The 19,087-nt window shown below is 52.2% G+C and overlaps 1 protein-coding gene across 1 annotated transcript in view; it reads right to left on the bottom strand.

The window, feature by feature from the left end:
- The window catches only part of LOC144724035 (GRB2-associated-binding protein 1-like), a 108,907-nt gene that overhangs the window by 88,231 nt on the left and 1,589 nt on the right, over window positions 1-19,087 (bottom strand).

A 19,087-nucleotide genomic window follows, 5' to 3' on the forward strand; every position in this document is an offset into this window, starting at 1 on the left:
GGTGGTGATGATGATGATGATAGTGGTGATGATGATGATGATAGTGGTGGTGATGATGATGATAGTGGTGGTGGTGGTGATGATGATAGTGGTGGTGGTGATGATGATGATAGTGGTGATGATGATAGTGGTGGTGGTGATGATGATGATAGTGGTGGTGATGATGATAGTGGTGGTGATGATGATAGTGGTGGTGGTGGTGATGATGATGATAGTGGTGGTGGTGGTGATGATGATAGTGGTGGTGATGATGATGATAGTGGTGGTGATGATGATGACGATAGTGGTGATGATGATGATGATAGTGGTGGTGATGATGATGATGATAGTGGTGATGATGATGATAGTGGTGGTGGTGATGATGATAGTGGTGGTGATGATGATAGTGGTGATGATGATAGTGGTGGTGGTGATGATGATGATAGTGGTGGTGGTGATGATGATAGTGGTGGTGATGATGATGATGATAGTGGTGGTGGTGATGATGATGATAGTGGTGGTGGTGATGATGATAGTGGTGGTGATGATGATAGTGGTGGTGATGATGATGATAGTGGTAGTGATGATGATAGTGGTGATGATGATGATGATAGTAGTGGTGGTGATGATGATAGTGGTGGTGATGATGATAGTGATGGTGGTGGTGATGATGATAGTGGTGGTGATGATGATAGTGGTGGTGGTGATGATAGTGGTGATGATGATGATGATAGTGGTGGTGGTGATGATGATAGTGGTGGTGATGATGATAGTGGTGGTGATGATGATAGTGGTGGTGGTGGTGATGATGATAGTGGTGGTGATGATGATAGTGGTGGTGATGATGATAGTGGTGGTGGTGGTGATGATGATAGTGGTGGTGATGATGATAGTGGTGGTGGTGATGATGATGATAGTGGTGGTGGTGATGATGATGATAGTGGTGGTGATGATGATAATAGTGGTGATGATGATGATGATAGTGGTGGTGATGATGATGGACAGTCGAGCCAACACGTGGCCTGCAAACTCGCACTGCGGATGCCGCGAGGGTTGGTGGATCACGTACGGACGGTTGTGGAACTCCTTTCCCGTGGGCGTCGGAGAGGTGCCCGTACCCTGGCTCTAACCGGACAAGGCATCGCAAGGAAAGTGCGGACTAAGACCATCTGTCCCTTCCGTACGGGGTCGAGCTTTTTATGCATTTTTCTAAAAACACTCAGTAATCGACTGAAAACATCTCCACAGAGGACCACGGAGTTTGGGCAACTTTCGGCAGCGCCGGCTCGGCTGCCTTTCCCGCTCGTCTGTGGTTCTTCGACGATTTGGGAGATGCAGTACAGTAGTGCACGTGAAACGACGCTGACGCTGGACATGAAACTACTGCTGCCGCTACTGCATTACAAGTGAAGTGATCAATATTCGTGGGTGCTGATGGGGGGATGGGAGAGGGGGGGTGCATCACAAAGCATGCCCAGAGCCACTGCTCTCCTCTTCCCGGCAATCTCGGTGAGGGGCCGTCCATAAATGACGTCACGCGATTTTTGACCCCCCCCCCCCCTCGTCACACGGCGTCAAAAAAAGTCAGACCCCCCCCCCCCTCAAAAGCACGTCACAAAGCTCTGCCCCCCCCCCCCCCCCCAAAAAAAAACATGCTTCAAATCGCTTTCAACTATTGTCATTGTAGTGCATATTTAATGTGGCACTGCACTCTGATGTTGTAGGAGAAAACATTTATTAAAAAGTCTATATAATTAAGTAGAACGTGTTGTCAATATTTATTTAAAGTTGCGCATTTTGATGCGACGTCACATTTCTCAACCCCCCCCCCCCTCGTCACACATCGTCACAAATGTCTGACCCCCCGCCCCCTCCTAGGTGCGTGACGTCATTTATGGACGGCCACTGACGACGATTAAGACCGTGACCCTACTGCCGCCAACACGTGCGCTATTTCTCATTTCAGGCCGAGTTGATCTAGGGGAGGCCCTCGTTTGGCGAATGATTTCAGATTCCCGTCCACGGCCTTAACATCGGTGGCGAGCGATATGTGAACCTGTCCCAGCCTGCGCGCTCATCAATAACCCTGCCCTGGCCAGCGTGGTGCAAGGATGACGATTGGCCAGAGAGCTCGTCAAGCGAACGCGAGTGCCGTGGCTGGTGCAAGTGGGAAGCCCTGAAGGGAAATCAAACGCGAAAGTGCCACTTCACTTTTCCAACTCCGGACCACGCCCCATCACAGCCTCTTTATCAGTTTCAGCGTCGATGGACGCATTGCCAAAGCATATTACTGGAAGGAACCTTATGGTTACACCAGCCCACAGGGGATTATTGTGTCCGTCCGTCCGTCGTGCAGGGAGGGGCTGGGTGGGGAGGGAGGGGCTGGGTGGGGAGGGGAGGGTGGGGAGGGTGGGGCTGGGTGGGGAGGGGAGGGTGGGGAGAGGCTGGGTGGGGAGGGGCTGGGTGGGGAGTGGCTGGTCACCCCGTGGTGCCCTTATAAAACTCAACATTTAACCTACTCATGCCCGCTTGTGCCCGCCCACACAGTCGGGCATATTTACGGAATACACCACGCCGCCGTTGACCCTGGCCATTGACCGAGCAACCCAACGTTCCTACCAGCTCCCTCCGCAGGAATGTGTTTGTTTCCACTGCAAGTACGTGTGGCTTCTGCAGACTCGATGCCCTCCTGTATTCGGTGTCACGACAACTAATTCTCAGCCACAATTTCCTTGATCGCTTTTATATTTTGAAACAACCCTGGATCGTGTGTAAAAATCCAGATTTTTTTTCGGGTTGTTTAGAATTTTTCTTATTAAGCGTTGCGTATTAATGTGACGGTGCTTTGAGTTGCAGATTTGTGCCTCAAAAGTGCGTATACACAATCCTGACTTATTCTTTGGTTCTTTCGATAACGTCACGTAGGTATAAAAAATAAATTTAATCACGACGTTTCGGGCACAACACAAGCGTCCGTCATCAGGTAGGACAACCACAGCAGTTTCTTGCTGTGGGGCCATTGCGTGCCGGGGGTCACGGTCCAAGTTTGCCAAAATTTAAAGAAGAAAAAAAAACTCACGAGGCAAATGACTCAATTGGGGTAAACGCACAGCAATCGTCAACACCCTCCTACCACGACAACTTGGCAGGACCCTCTCCTTGTCAAAGAGCCTGGACAAACAAAATAACAAAATAAAGTAATTGACAGAACTTGCTGGCTCACTCTCACTCACTCTCTCGCTGTCACACACACACGATGCCGAGACCGGTTTGACCAGCTTTCATCCAAAGGCTCACAACAGCTTACGTTTGACATCATGCGTACGAGTGTATTATGGTCGTTTAACTGCAACACATTGACGCACAGGCGGGGAAATGCAATCGTCCCCATAAACACACCCATCGGATTTTCTCCTGCTCAAAACAATGAGTCTCATCACCAGAGAGAGAAAAAACATCATCAGCCTCACCATCCATAAAGCCTCATCATCCACACAGCCTCACCATCCACACAGCATCACCATCCACACAGCATTACCATCCACACAGCATTACCATCCACACAGCATCACCATCCACACAGCCTCACCATCCACACAGCATCACCATCCTCATCACATTCGTCCTCATAGTCAACATGATCCCACCCGCACAGCTGCTTTGGCTAACACGTCAGCAAGTTTTCGCTGCGGTTAAATCAAGAAGAGTCTCGCCGACTGCGTGTTCTGAGTCATTCTCCGCCTGTGTGGTGAGCCCTGGCCAACAGCGCTATGATGATGACGACGACGACGATAACTACAGCATAGTACTGACAATGCACCGTCTCTGTCCCTGCTACTGATAACAAGGGTGGCCACACTGCTGCTGATGATGATGGCTGATGATGGTGATACTAATACGACTGCTGCTGATGATGGTGATACTAATACGACTGCTGATGGTCATGGTGGTGCATGGTGATAGTGGTGGTACAGACACGACAGCTGCTGATGATGGCGATGTTATTAACTACTGTTGCTGCTGCTGCTGATTATACAAGTGAACAGAGGTCACTGATGAACGGATCTCTATGAAAGTAAATGGAGGTTACTTTGAGTGATCGCTATGACAGTGAACAGAGGTTACCGATGAACAGATCTCGATGAAAGTGAATGGCATCGCGCTTATGAATAGAAAGCCGCCCAGGTCGGTGAGCGGGCGAGCGAGAGGCTCGCAATCAGAAGGTACGTTCAAAACCTGGTTGGGGGGTTGACTCAGCCCATCATCTAGACAGAGTCGATAAAATAGCTACCAACTTTGTGGTAAAGCCAACAGTGGTTGTCATATGGATCTACTCGTCCCCGCCATACAAATGAGGAATTCCCACCACCGACCCAGCGCCGTTAAGCAGGAGTTAAGCGCGGCTTTGATGCTCACTTGAGCATCAACTCGCTGACGAACGCAGCTCTCCGTTAGTCACCGGGGTTTAAATTCGTGAAAAGATATCCGTGAAGGAGAATGTTAAATAATGAACGCATCTCTCCGAACGTATCCGTGTGAACACATCTCTGTCGACGGATATCCACGCCGCAGAACGACAGCCGCCTTCGCGATAATTCGACGAGAGTGAAGAGCGAGTCCATTCGCCGAGCATCTGTCCCGTGAACAGAGACCCAAGTCGCTTCCACCAAGAGACGGATTCATCCGATGGCGAGCGCTCGGCCCGTCGATTAAACTCGGGAGATTCTCGTGGGAAAGCCCTCTCGTGTCCGCTCGGCTTACCGGTGACCGGGCCGCAGGGGAGACATGGGCTCTGGGTCGTCACGCCAGCGGGAAGAATGGGAGATGCAAGGGAGATGGAGAGAGGAGATGGAGAGAGGAGATGGAGAGAGGAGAGGGAGACGAGAGAGGGCTCGGGGGAGAGGCGCTCGCAAACTATTCACGGATGCTCGCCACATTCCGCCCGTGGGCCAGAAATTCCTGCCCCCGGGCTCGTTATATAAAAACGGATTTAAAAAAAAAATGTCTTAATTCTTACGCGGTTTATATTTGCAAGTGCTATCGTTCCGTTATGATGATGGATTTGTTTTTGTCTCGTCACTAACAGACACCTTTCGACACGTAAATGGGTGGATAATGACGATGATGAAGATTGCATTAAAAAAAAATTACAAATCAGCCGTTCGTCGAGCAAGCAACAATTATCCCGCATGAAAAATAAGAATAGGCTTTGACCCTTTTGGAAATAAAACAGGTGTTAAGAAGATGTTCAAACACCAAATAGATAGATACATTTTGCAAGGAATCAAGTGTGCATTAACCGTCGATAGAACTTGTCTTAAGCCATTTGCGTAAATCCAAAAAGGTCCCACGAACGAGCTGCTCACCCCGAGCTGGTAGCTATAAATGCTCTGACACGTGCATGGTCTTTGCACTGTTCGTCTTTCTGGCGTTCTGTGGTCTGACACCGGTGACACGAGGCCACAAAGAAGGCTGCCGTCTCCGGTGTAGGCCAATCAGCAGTGGCCAATCAGCAGAGGTGGGACAAAGTCATTGTTATGCAAGTCCAAGTCGAGTCGCAAGTCATCAAATTCATGACTCGAGTCTGACTCGAGTCCAAGTCACATGACTCGAGTCCACATCTCATAGGTGGGACAAAGTCATTGTTATGCAAGTCCAAGTCGAGTCGCAAGTCAAATTCATGACTCGAGTCTGACTCGAGTCCAAGTCACATGACTCGAGTCCACACCTCTGCCAATCAGCCTCCAAGGCAATGCCACATGACCAGAGCACGTGTGTTTGCATGTTCACCGCAAGTAGGTGTGGTTCACGCGAACTTGTTTGAACATCTTAACACCTCCTATTTTATTGCCAGAAAGTGTAAACCCCATTCTTCTTTTTCATACTTTGAGACTGTCAAAAATAAGAGAGGTCTCATGATAAAGCTGCTCAATTATCCCGCATTCAATGTTTTTTTTTCCGCCTGCTCTCCAGGTCGGGGGAACGCACTCCCATAACACACACTGGAATTTTGGACGGGGAGAGGGGGGGGAGATCTGCTTTGTTGTTTGGTTATCTTTGGTGCGCTGCCTCATTTTCTCCGTACGCGTTTGAGTCGTCGAGTTACGCGCACACTGACAAACGCCTCTCGGCAAAAACCACGTGCGCTTTTACACACAAGATGTGTGTGTGTCAACACCCCCACGGTACGTCTAGTGTTGCAGTGCCGCTCTGGCGTGTACGTGTGTGCGACTAACAGTGCTTGCCCCAACGGTCTGTTAAGGCTATACGGGGGATCATTGTCTTTGTGTGCGGCTGAGTGCGTGTGGATTGACTCAGCCTCAAATGAGCACCTGTTGCGGTGCGTGAAAACATCGGCACCAGGGAGACAAAGGCGGCCATGTGGGGTGTAGGCCACACCACCCCCTCGTGTGCCGTGCCAGCCTTTCATAAGTGCTCGCTAACAGCACTCGCCCCAACAGTCTGTTGGGGCTATACGGGGATCTTTGTCTGTATGTGTGTTTGTACACGTGAGTTGTGTGTGGATATGCGTCCGCATGTGTCTGCGTCACGTGGTACCCCAGGACTCTGTTTTCTTTCAAACTGCCGTGTCATTACTTCTGCTATCCCAAGCTATGGCAGAAAGTGTAAGAAACAAAAGAAAAAGGCCGTCCGGCTAACTCTGCTGGCCGCATATCACTTGGTTTGCTTGGATCATACTCTTATTGCTGCTTCGGCTGGCAGCCAAACACCTCACCGGCAGGATCCTCGTGCAAACAAATCTTGAGACTCCGCTGAGGCTTTTTGTACGGCGACTAAAACCACCACGACGTCCTGCACAGGCTCCGTTGACTTCATGAATTCACGGACGATGCGAACAAAGTCTGAGCACGCTCATGGAGATGGGTAAAAGGTGGCGGCGTGGTGTGGTTGAAACACCGCACTTCCTCGCCCGGCGTGGTGTGGCTGGAACACCGCGCCCCCTTCCTCGCCCGGCGTGGTGTGGTTGACCATGGGTTTTTTTGGTTTATATGATGATAAAAAAAAATGTAATCAAGATATCTTGAATAAATATATTTCTATTGCAAGGATGGACACTGTATACAAAGAGGCAGAGTCACGTCAATTGAAATCGTTTCTTTCATAAGGTGAGAGGAATAATCGATGAAATTGAACGGCATCCTTTTAAAGGTGCGTCATCCGAGATGATAATCATGGCGAAAAGTTATTGAAGACATTTTCGCTTGTAATGTTTTTAGGCTTCCCTTGCATTTTCATCAACAATTTAAAATTAAATCTGCTTGTCTGCGACGCACAGCGCGCTGCCCATCGAGTGAGGGCACGGACGACACAATGAACGCTCTCGGCAGTCACGACATCTGCCTAGCGGCTGGACCAAGTTCCGCGTGAAACAAGCGGAGTGACAGCGGCAGGAGCAGTCGTGACGTGGGGCAGCAGCAACAGCAGCAGCACCAACTGTGGTAAGATATCGCGAGAGGCCTACGAAACAGAAGTGCCTAGGGCCTACAAGAACCTTCATCCGACCCTGACTTGCCCCAACAGCCTGGTGATGGCTACGCGGGGGATCTTTGTGATGGAAAAGCCGGGGATGGCTGAACATAAAATGAATGAACACAGACCGAGTGGTGTTTCAACACCAGGTGAACGTTCAGTTGAAAGTCGGTTACTTTTAGGGAAAGTTATGAAATACTCGAGCAATAGATGACCTGTAGACATGTTTACAGCTGTTTTAAATGATCCCGTGTTGTTTGTTGACTGAACTGACATCTTTTGTTCTTTGTTACCAATATTGTGCAGGTGGGTGGGGGGAGGGTGGTGAATTTGAGAAAATCACAAGAAAATCTGGAGACAATGCAGCACTCATCACATCTGACTCTCAGTGCCTTCCACGTGCCTCCTCCTCCTCCTCCACAGCGGCAAAATCGCTTGCAGGGCAAGAGTTGATTTTTCTCGTGAGGATGAGCCGCGTGCTTCTCAAGCGGCTGGAGGAGCAAAACACGGAGGGGCAGAGCTGAGCCTAGGGGGGTGCGGAGCCCCAAGGGGGGACATTCTCAACGTTTGCCCCCCGCCCCCATGCCCTCAAACTAAACCGGACGTATGACATCTGACACCGTGACGTCAAAGTGTGGGCCCCCCTTCCCCCCGCCCCCCCAAAGTGCGGGGCCCAGGGCGTTCGCTTCGATTCGCCATACGCCTGAGGGACATCGATGATGATGATTATCATGAAGACGGCGATGGTAGTGATCATGTGGGGAGTGGTGGCACAGTGGTGAGCGCGCTGTGCTATGAACCAGGCGACCCGGGTGCGATTCCCGGTCACGGCCAACACCAAGTGACGATTATCTGAACCGGTTCTGGCCCTCCCCTAGGCCGACTCAGCCTCAAAGGTTGTACCTGTTACGACGTGGAAACATCGCCACTAAGGAGACAAAAGGTGGCCGGGCTTGGCGTTGCTTTACCTGGTAAAATAAAAAAAAATTGCTGACAGTTTTGGTGGTGCGTCTTACTTTCCGGAGCGTCTTATAAATCCGGGACATCAAGGGACGTTGCCTCTCGACGTCACAGCGGGAGCCTCGCTGCCGCCGCCGCCGCGGGGTACGAAGTTCACGAACAGTCGGGGCAATCGGGGGTTGCAGTCGGGCGGGTTAAGGACTTTTGTTTGTGTTTTTTTTTTACTTTTTAACAAAAATATTTTACCATGGTTGCTGAGCGAGCGCAGGCCCACAAAGGTCAAACGGCCGGCAGCAAGCGGCACAGTGGAGCGCGTAACGGAGAGAGAGGGTGCGACGGCGTTTCTGTTGTAGCCTAGCGAGGCCGTTCGGGGAACGACGACGGGAGGAGGGAATGCCAAAAAGTTGAGCAGTGTGAGGGGAAAAGGCAAAACTAAAGACACAAAGAAGTGCTGTGACCTGCAGCGTGGAAAGTGGGCGAGTTTGTGGGTGAGTTTTTAGGCGAGTGGGTGAGCGGCTAAGTGAGTGGATGAGTGAGTGTGTTGTTGTCACCTGCAGTGTGGCGAGCGGGTGAATTTATAGGTCAGCGGGTGAGTGAAATGCGCGGGTGAGCGAGTGTATTGCAGTGTGATGGTTGAACACAACAGTGTGGATGAGACAAAACGGTCAGTGTCTGGTGGGAGTGAAGTTTTTCGGGAGCAGTCATCGTGATAGGAACGGCAGAGCAGCGACGATGACGATGCTGCTGATTGGTGCAGTGACAAAGTTCGTGGAGCTGGCTTTTGTGGGACGACTGCTCATCGCACATTCTGGACGTCCAGCCAAGAGAGTCTGGTGAGAGGAGCGGGGGGGGGGAGAGACTGGGGGAGGGTGGGTGGGTGAGTGGGGGAGAGGCAGTGAGAGGAGGGGGAGTTGGTAGAGGAGGAGGAGACTTGAGAAAGAAGGGGAGCAGTGGTGGGTGGGTGGGTGGTAATTATTCCACAAGAACGGGAGCCAGAAACTCAAGACGCCCCGACTGGCACCAGAACCACTTTCACCCGCTCGGCGTCCTGTCAAAGAGCTCCCTTTGTTCGGGGAGAAACCACTGGGGGGGGGGGGGGCTCTCCCCCCTCCCCAACTCCGCGTGCGGAGGGAAGAGATTCGCGCCGCACGCTCCCAAGCGAGGGATCAGGGCCACGACGGATGACAGCAACGGCACTGCCGCCTCGTAGCTACGCGCACGGCAGCAAGGGCCCTGCGCGTCCCGTTGCTCGCCGGCTTCGTTGCTGGTCGTGTTGGTCTTCGTCGGTCGTCAGAATACTTTGCTTAAACGTGGGGTGGCGTGCAACAAGGAGCACGCGTCTGACCTCAAACAGAATGCTCATCTCATCCAATACAGAACCCTCCGACTCATCCGATACAGAACCCTCGTCCTCATCTGATACAGAACGCTCATCTCATCCCATACTGAACCATTGTCTCATCCAATACAGAAACATCTTCTCATCCGATACAGAACCTGTTGCGCTCTTGGCGTCATGTCCTGGGAACAAAGAATCCATTCGGAAACCTCATCAGTTTAGCTCTGTACAACGGGAGGCGCACGAGATTGGTGTTTTCAGCACTGCAGTCAAAACAACATTTGAATTCTCAGGGTTGGAATTTAGGCAAATAAATTAATTGAAAGCCACATTTGATCACTGTGGTCTTCACTGCGCAGTCACTGGCCACTGGGCTGAGGCCATCGCCACGCCGGATTAGAACCCAGCATCTCGGTGATGCCGGCTCACTGCTCTGAAGCTCTGGAGTTCGCCCATCCATCGCAAGCCTGGAATGATGAACAACTCGGTTTACATCGGCACGCACCGACCGCTCTGACACACGGTCTAGAAACGCGGTCATGGACAAAGAAAAAACTACTTACGAAAAAAAACTCTGCAAAGTGCGCTAAGAAGAAGCGCGGAGAGATGCACGCTCGGAATTACGATGAGAGACGGAGAGAGAGAGAGGGGAGCGCGTGGCTTAGAGCACAAGCGCAGGTTAAAGGCAAAAGTAAAAACATGTTTAGAGAAGCGAGCGGGCTGGGGCAGGACGTGTCGCGGCTGGAAGGGTCGAAGGCCGATTGGTTGATAACAGCGTCGGAGCGGCAGCCGAGGAGTGGAGCGGCGCCCGAGAGGACGTCCACCGGGGAGACGGAGCGAAGGAAGCTCATCTCGATTTGCGGCGCTGGGTGGGCTGCTGAGACTGCAGAGAAGTTGAATAGATTGAGACGGCTTGGGCGAGGCCCTCATCCAGCAGTGAGGTTGACCGTGGCTACCGATGCTGAATATACACCCCATTTCTATATATGTTACGTGTAAAAAAAAAAAAACTTTAATTGCGAGTGACTTATGTCAGCGACGTCGCGCGGCGATTCATTCTCATGTGAGTGCATCACTTCAGCCCATTGTGAAATGTGATGCGTAGATAAATAATAATAATAAATAATAATCGTCCACACTCCTGAGCCGTGACATGAGCTCGCGAGGAGAGCGGCACGAAGGTTTCCTCACACGGCAGTGGCGCCTACAACGCGACCAGCGACGTACGTTTAACCAAGTCACGTACTCTTCAGTGTCACGGGGGGAGCGGTGGTGCAGCGGTTGGCGTACCGAGTTCCACGCCCCGACTGGACACCTGTGAACTAGAGCTTTATAGCTCAACGACTCTCTACCACGTCTTTCTACAGAAGACGATCACACACTCTGCCTTGTAGATTGAGGCACGAGAGACAGGTTGACAATGAACGCCATAAGCTTCAAGTCAAGTTCTGATTAAAACCCAATTGCTGTGTTTAAATGAAGGCTCTCATTGCTTTGGGAAGCATAAAGGGTTAATAATCACAACAGTAATGCAAATTATTTACCCGATTCCGATTCTGATGTACGAACACAGCAACCTGACTTCGATTCTCGGCCACGACGAGCACAAGTTGTGAGCGATATCTGGACCGGTTCTCTCTCTCTCTCTGCTCTGAATAAGGACCATTACTCAAAACGTCGGCCGAGCAAATGTGTTCCTGTTTTCAAGAAATGCGAACGACAGGGGGTGTTGCGGATTGTTTTTTCCAGTCTGCGCCAATCCACTCCTCCACCCGACACCCGTGACTCATCTTGGGCTTCGCGGCACTTCCCTCGATGGCAAAGTTCACGGAATGACAGCAGACGTCAAACTCCACGGGGTCGTCTTCCGCTACACGGGCAGTCTCTGCTACCCTGCTGCTGTTGCTGCTGCTGCCTACACGAGCACGTGATCTGAGCATCCCTTCTCCCCCCCCTGTTCAAGTCCAGACTCAGGGCCTTTCACTTCTCCTCCGCCTAAGACCGACTGCCGCTACGACGTGCCCTCGTCTGCATCTCGAACACACCGTACCCTCCCTCGCCGTGTGGTAGGCCACCGCTCACACTCTCCCCTCTCTTCACAACCGCCACCATCATCATCATGGGCAATGATCAACCCACTGCTGGATGCAGGCCTCCTGTTGCCTCTTCTCACGGTCCCGCGATGCGACAACCCACCCGGCACGTGGCTCTGCACGTGCGAGTCGCTCAGCTTAGAGCGACCACCGGCCAGCAGGCCCGACTTCTTTTATAGACGTCGGCGTTTGACCTGCGTTTGTTCTCTAAATCCATGCGGTTCCTCTTCCAGTCTTTCTGCCTCGAACTGTCCTTCCCCTGCCTTACGAAAGCGAAACGTTATTTATCAACATTAAAAATACCGATCGGAGCGCGCGTGTGCCGTTTGCATTTTTGCGTTTGGCGCATTCACGGGCTGCGATCGGCCCTCGCGGCGCCTCCAGCGTTGCGGCCGCGTTCCGTTTTAAACTTGGAACGCGTCTCGAATCCGAGTCCATCGTATTGTATTGCATAAGCCACACGTGGCAGAACGACCCATCTGGCAAAAATACACAAATCTGCGGCCAACGCAAACAGCATGCAAATCACACACGCAACAAAAACACCCGTCACGAAATGAAGAAGAAGAAGAAGGGAAGGAAAGAGAGAACAAGAAGACGATGGCGAACAAGAAGAACCGAACGGGGAAGTGACCGTTCTTCCTCTGACCAAAGCAGCCGGAATGCACCCAATCTCGTCAGGTCGCAGAAGCCTGCAGAGTACTGTACTGAGATAGGTGGCCAACCAGGGCTTAGCAGGCGTCAGGGTTCCCGACCCTGACGCCTGCTGCTGTATATTTGGAGTTTGCGTGTCTCTCTCTCATCATCATCACGGTGGCTAGGAGATGTTAACTACCTCGCCTGGTGTGCAGGAGGTCGTGGGTTAGATCCCGACCCTGACGCCTGCTGCTGTGTATTTGGAGTTTGCGTGTCTCTCTCTCTCTATCTCTCATCATCATCACGGTGGCTAGGAGATGTTAACTACCTCGCCTGGTGTGCAGGAGGTCGTGGGTTAGATCCCGACCCTGACGCCTGCTGCTGTATATTTGGAGTTTGCGTGTGTCTCTCTCCCCGTGGTCAATTGGATTTTCTGCTTCGGGTCCCCCGGTTTTTCCCTCCACGTTTAGAATCAACGTCACGCGTTTTAGAGTGTTTGGCCGATGTAAATGTCCACGCGATAAGCCACTTCGTTGAGCTGTCATTTGGGATGGCCAGGTCGCTTTTGAAAAAGAGCTTCATAGCTCAGAGGGCCTCACCTGGTAAAATAAAATAAAAACATTGTTTAGTCACGTATTAATATTGTTATTATTCCGCTCGTTGGACCACAAAAGCCTCACAGAGTTCGGTAGGGTCCTGTCGGAGTTTCGCAGCAAGGGGGGGCGACGTTGCCAAGTGTATTCACCGAATGAGCAAGTTGCGGCGTAACCTGTCAAACTTTAACCGTGACGCCGGCACACGATGGCCCAAAACACCTCGTGTGGATGATGCCACGGGATCTCTTCACGCCCGCTGCGAGCGAAGCAGACTGCGCCGAGCAGCAGCATCACTGTCACCGCCGCCACGGTGAACACGCGTCGCGGGAATAACCAGGGGCGGCCGATGGATTTGCGCCGCGAACCGCCGAGGCTGCGAGTCGGCCGCGAGGTGGCAATGCGGCAGTGAACTCCTGAATGTATTTGTGTCACCCCACAACCACCACCACCACTTGTATGCGTGGTGGGTTTTCTCAGAGCCCTCCGGTTTCCTCCCACACGAAGTCAGACTCTCACCACCGATGGAATTTGACAAACATCCCAGTGCAGCAGCAGTCTCCTGAAAAAAAAGTTTATTCTGACTCCAGGAAGCTTATCCCGGGTAAATGATTTGCATTACTGTTGTTGTGATTATTAACCCCTTGTGCTTCCCAAAGCAATGAGAGCCTTCATTTAAACACAGCAATGGGGTTTTAATCAGAACTTGACCTGAAGCTCATGGCGTTCATTGTTAACCTGTCTCTCGTGCCTCAATATACAAGGCAGAGTGTGTGGTCGTCTTCTGTAGAGAGACGTGGTAGAGAGTCGTTGCTGGGGCCAGGGTTGTTAGTGAGCACCTATTAAGGCTGGAAGCGACACAACAAGAGGTAGTGCGGCCATCTAAAACGGGTCACCTGTGTGTCCTCTGTGCTGATGTTCAAACGCCGGACCGGGGTACTCATTTAAAGCCCAAGTCAGCCTGCGGGGAAAATCCGCGCCACGGATATTAGCTGTGGCTAATATCGTCGCCGCCACTCACACACACACAAAGATTCCCCGTACAACCCGTTACCAACTGAGGCAAGTGCTGTTAGCACGCACACGAGGGGGTGAGTGGCCAGCACCACGCCCCGGCCGCCTTTGTCTCCCGAGTGGCGATGTTTACACGCCGCTGAGTCGATCTCGGGGAGGCCCAGGACCAGTTCGGATAATCGTCATCGGTGTTAGACACAAACAGACGTCGACACTGAATCCTTAATTAGGAAGGCTTTTTTTCTAGTCACACACCCCCCCTGACTCAACACCACCTTCCTCCTAAATCCCAAACCTTTGGTGGATGATTAATCTGATCCGATTTGCTTTCTTCTCTCCATCTCTGTTTTATTGCACAAGGCTGATTGGGTTAATCCCGCAATCCCTCTCCGCCCGTACGCCTCACGCGCACGATATGTGTTGCCGTTGCACAAGGGACAGGGAACAGAGACAGCAAGTATGTGGATGAGAGAACATTCCGCAGGTTAAAGACGCCACGTCGTCGTGTTTACTGTTCAGAAGAGTAGGTGGGGCCTGAGCAGCAGCACACGTCGCTACGAGGGATGACGGCGGATGGTCGAGACTAATGATGGAATGGCAGACAAAGGAGGCAAAGCACCCGAGCCACATCTCCAGGGGAGACGGAGCGATGTCAGCTCGTGTGCAAGTGCTTGGTGGGTTATCCCGTCGCAGCTTGGGGAAGCCTTACCATCCCATCCAGCAGTGGAGTGATCATGGCCGATGATGATGATGATAAGCCTGACGAGTTCAAATGACGGTTTGGTGCCAACTCAACCCATCATCATCACCACCACCATCAATCATCATCATCACTGTCACCATTAAAATAATCACCACCATCATCATCACCACCACCACCATCACCACCACCGCCATCACCATCCCTCTGTGGCACTGTACAAAAAGGATGAATACCAGACGTGGCTGGGTGGCTCAGTGGTCAGAGCACTGAGTCAGCGCCAGCGCCGCTGAGACCTGGGTTTGAACCCAGGCTTCTGGCCACCTGTGGTGAAGCCAGGTGGCCCAGCGAGTTGATGCTCTCAGCTTGGCCTCGGAGAGTGGCGGCACGCGGGCGCAGCCACCACGGAGCAACCGCGACCCCGTCCACGAGCTCCCTTCCACAGAGGAGGCGCTCGGCGCAACTCCCGCACGGCACGCCACGGAGGGGAACGCTCATCGTGCGACACTGTGATGTGGCATCGTTGGGGGGGGGGCGGAGGGGCACAGGTGGTGCATCTGCCAGTCATCTAAGTCGGCCCGCGGCACCTGGGTCTGTCCCGTGACCTCCGGCCAGCGGGCGTTCGACACTTCACGGGGCCTTGATGTGCACATAGTCTGGCACAAGCGCCGTCCTGACGTCACCGCCACTTAGTGAAGAATGGCGGTTGATGTTGATGTTGTTGTTGTTAATTCCGAGCTAGAGTATGTCGACATTGAGCGATTTGCCACATTTAAAGTGACGGGCTGTTTTTGTGCAGCAGTGGCCGGCGATTTGGGCTGAGATCATCAACAACCTCGCTGCATTAATTAACTCTCGACGCGACAGTACAGGGAAGGGCTTTAGGGTAACAACTCACTCATTACATTTTGTGTGTTAAGCGCCCTGACTCACCTGTGCATGGCAGCCCGTGAGTGGTTTTAACTTACTCAAGGCCTGCCGGGAATTCTGCTCGCCCAAACGCTTAATCCGCTTGCATGCGACCGCAGCGCAGACGACGCAGTTGATGCACCCCGGCTGCTGGGCGGCATTAACAGCAGCAGCAGCAGCCCGTGGGTGAGACTGGCGACGGAACGACAGCCAAAGGAGGGAACGCCCTCGACAGTGACGTCCCCGCAGAGACAGAGCGGTGGGATGTTGCGGCGTCGCGAGGGATGGGGAACCGTGTTGAGGAGGGCCCCTCTTTTCGCACCAGATCAGTCCGGAACGCTGTTCCGGGAATGTGTTTGTCAAGCACCCGGCCACATCCGCCGTCTCTCGCCTCATTTTGTCCTCGCAATAACTTATTGTGTCCACACCAGGATCAGGGGAATATTGGGAGGTGATAATATAGGATTATTGTGGGATTGGCGCACCGTGCAATCTAGTGGCAGTGCCTTACATCCACAATCCCTGCTCAAACCCAGCACACCAGAGCGGTGTTTGGGAAGTTATCGAGTGCGAACTTAAACCCGCCCTTCATCCGCCAGTGGACAGAACACGGCTCGTGATGACATCGATGGCTTGTACGCGCTCTGCAGCAACATCGCACCGTCTACAGACTTTGCCCCCCGCGTCTCCCTCGATAAGAGACTCACGTGCTGCCTCGACCTCCCTGCGCCGACACAATCTATGAATATTGCGACGCACGCACCGTGTATCCCAATATAAGCGGATTAATTTCAAGGCAAATCCCCCGAGCCCCCCCTTCCCTGCCCCCGAGATTCGCAGAAAACGCCGGGCATGACGATATCGCGCCGCGGCAGGGCATGACGATATCACGCCGTGGCAGGGCTGTCAGCAAGCCGTACCGCGACAGCGCGGCGCCAGGCGGACAGCGCCTTCGCCGCTTGTTGCGGTGGATCGCGGCTCGAATCCGGCGGCTGGCCACCCCCCCTCCCCCCATGAATACGGCGGTGGTGTAACGGTACTCTGGAGACGTCCACTTCAGTTTGCAAGAGTGCGGGGCCATCGTGCGCCTTGGATTTTAGTTTTTTTTTATAGCACCGCAAAGTTGCTCGTTTGGGATTATGCGCGCGCGGCAAAAACATCGTGCCCCCCTTGCTGGCAGCAGACCGATGCCCCAGGCAGGATCACTCAATCCTGGTCTCTCTTGAGTTGTCACCCTGGTTACACGAGAAAAACTGCGAAATAAAATCTCACCCCTAGGCAAGGGAATCGATGTTGCATCAGGCTGCTGGAGGGCCCTCTCAAGCCACACTCCGGCGTAGGCGAATCGAGCGGGGCGAGGCGAAATCGCGGCAGGGCGCGCACCAGCCACACCGACGCCGCCGCTGCTCGTCATCACGAGTCACTGCCAAACCGCTTCTGCAACAGGAGCCTCGACAAGCCCCAATGATCGCATCCGGACGGAGCGGGACAGCTAGGCACGTGCAGCAGGGCATTACGGAGTCTACAAGCTGCAGCAGCAGGGGCGCAGCAAGTCGTGACATCGCAACGGGATGAAGTAGGGAGTCGAGAATCACTCCTGCAACAGGGCGCAGCAGGGGTTATTGTAAGACTGCCAGCAAGTGCACCAGCGTGTCAGTGGCTATACAGTCGCAACAGGGCGCAGCAGGGGTTATTGTAAGACTGCCAGCAAGTGTACCAGCGTGTCAGAGGCTATACAGTCGCAACAGGGATTATTGTAAGACTGCCAGCAAGTGCAACAGCGTGTCAGAGGCTATACAGTCGCAACAGGGCGCAGCAGGGGTTATTGTAAGGCTGCCAGCAAGTGCACCAGCGTGTCAGTGGCTATGCAACAGGGTGCAGCAGGTAGGGCACCGTAAGGTTGCACCCGTGTGTGTGTTTGTGGCAGCAGGGAGCACCAGTGATTGCAGCAGGGACCTTTACCCCTTTGCCTCCGCAGCCCCTAAAGGGTGTTTAACGACGCGAGAGCGACATTGGGCGAATAGCGCGGGCGGGTTCACGTGGGGTCATTTCGGGCTGAGTCTACCCAGAGGAGAGCCTGTCCGAGGGAACGCCGAGGCGCGTGATCGACGTTGGGACAGGTCCTTCGATTGCGCGTCTTTCAATTCCGGAAGGGGATTGAATTAATGAATTATTGAACGAGTTAAGAAGCTAACTAATGAACGAGAGGAGTTCATTGACAAACCAACGAATTAATGGTTGAGTGATCCAGTGCAGTAACAACTTTACCCAATAAATTAATGAACGTAGGAATGAGTTAATGAACGAAAGAACGAATTAATGAACAATTAAATTACAAACGACTTTGTTAATACAGTAGGAATCAATTGACTAATTCCGGAAGTGAGTTAACGAATGAACGGAATGAATGAGCTAACGAACAAGTGCATCGATGCGTTAAAAAAACAACACAGACTGGATACTAAAACCCGAAACCCTGAGTCGAACTTTAACTTTGTAGGTTGGCGATTCTCCATAGTAAACTGGAATGCATCAGAATCAGCAAGCTTTAGCGCTTGGCTCCTAACTTTGTTTGTTTTTAATGCCACCAATTTCCCACGGAGACGTCGGTTGGGAAATGTCCTTCCGATATCAGGAAGCCAGAGAGAGAGAGCTGTACACTTTTCAAATCTAAATTTAAAACTCATTTCTTAGGAACTGCTTCGTGTGTCTAGTTGTGTTCTCCTTACACCCGCAACTCCGATTTGCGCGGTTGGCTACGTACGGTGCGATAGAGGTTCAACATGACAATACGTATACACAAGTTCGATGGAGTTGTGATTATTGTTACACTGTACTATCATCATTAAGATTACTGTACATCATTAAATAATTAACTGCCGTGCTCATGGGACGTGTCAACAAAGACCCCCAACCCCGTATGGCCCATGAAGGCCGGCACAGAAACACCAGTTGGTGGTTGGACAGCACCACGCCCGGCCGCCTTTGTCTCCCCATTGGCGATTATTACACACTGCACCAGACACCCGTTTGAATCTCAGTCGAATTCGTGGAAGCCGATACACACACGCACACGTGAGTTTGTAACACCATTCGTTACGGAGTACACACATGCCTTGGTGAATAGTCACGCAAAACCATTTGTAGCAAAATGAACCGAACTGAGCAAATGGGACGAATCATCTGGTGGTGGTGATGATGACGATGATGTTGCTGCTGCTACACAGCGTTGGCAGTGGTGCACAAGCACAGACAACAACAACAAACCTCATCACATTCGTCAATAACAACACCGTGTGGCCATTAAAGGGAACGCATATGATAGGCGACGTTTCAGGCAATGGCCCTTATTCATGGGAAGGGGTATTGTTGA

The sequence above is a fragment of the Lampetra planeri genome, chromosome 19 (genome assembly GCF_965212315.1).
Source record: "Lampetra planeri chromosome 19, kcLamPlan1.2.h2, whole genome shotgun sequence".
In the NCBI taxonomy this organism is placed as follows: Eukaryota; Metazoa; Chordata; class Hyperoartia; order Petromyzontiformes; family Petromyzontidae; genus Lampetra; species Lampetra planeri.